The 254-nt window shown below is 42.5% G+C and overlaps 1 protein-coding gene across 1 annotated transcript in view; it reads left to right on the top strand.

Moving 5' to 3' along the window:
- The window catches only part of LOC104510972 (carbamoyl-phosphate synthase [ammonia], mitochondrial-like), a gene marked incomplete at its 3' end in the record, with an annotated part of 41,119 nt that overhangs the window by 27,950 nt on the left and 12,915 nt on the right, over positions 1 to 254 (top strand).

Below are 254 nucleotides of genomic sequence, written 5' to 3'. Positions count from 1 at the left end.
AGGGAAATGTAGCCATTTTCTGTTGGTGCATTTGTTGGTTGAGTGATGAGAGTTGAACACTCAGAATTATCTCCCAAAGGGAGACATTCTCAAGGTGCCCATTGCAGTCTTCAAGCGGTTTGTTATTAGGGAAATGTAGCCATTTTCTGTTGGTGCATTTGTTGGTTGAGTGATGAGAGTTGAACACTCAGAATTATCTCCCAAAGGGAGACATTCTCAAGGTGCCCATTGCAGTCTTCAAGCGGTTTGTTATT

Source organism: Eurypyga helias, unplaced genomic scaffold, assembly GCF_000690775.1.
Source record: "Eurypyga helias isolate BGI_N326 unplaced genomic scaffold, ASM69077v1 scaffold206, whole genome shotgun sequence".
Taxonomy (NCBI): domain Eukaryota; kingdom Metazoa; phylum Chordata; class Aves; order Eurypygiformes; family Eurypygidae; genus Eurypyga; species Eurypyga helias.
Note: the sequence above shows the minus strand (reverse complement) of the source record. Positions and strands in the feature narration are given on the sequence as shown.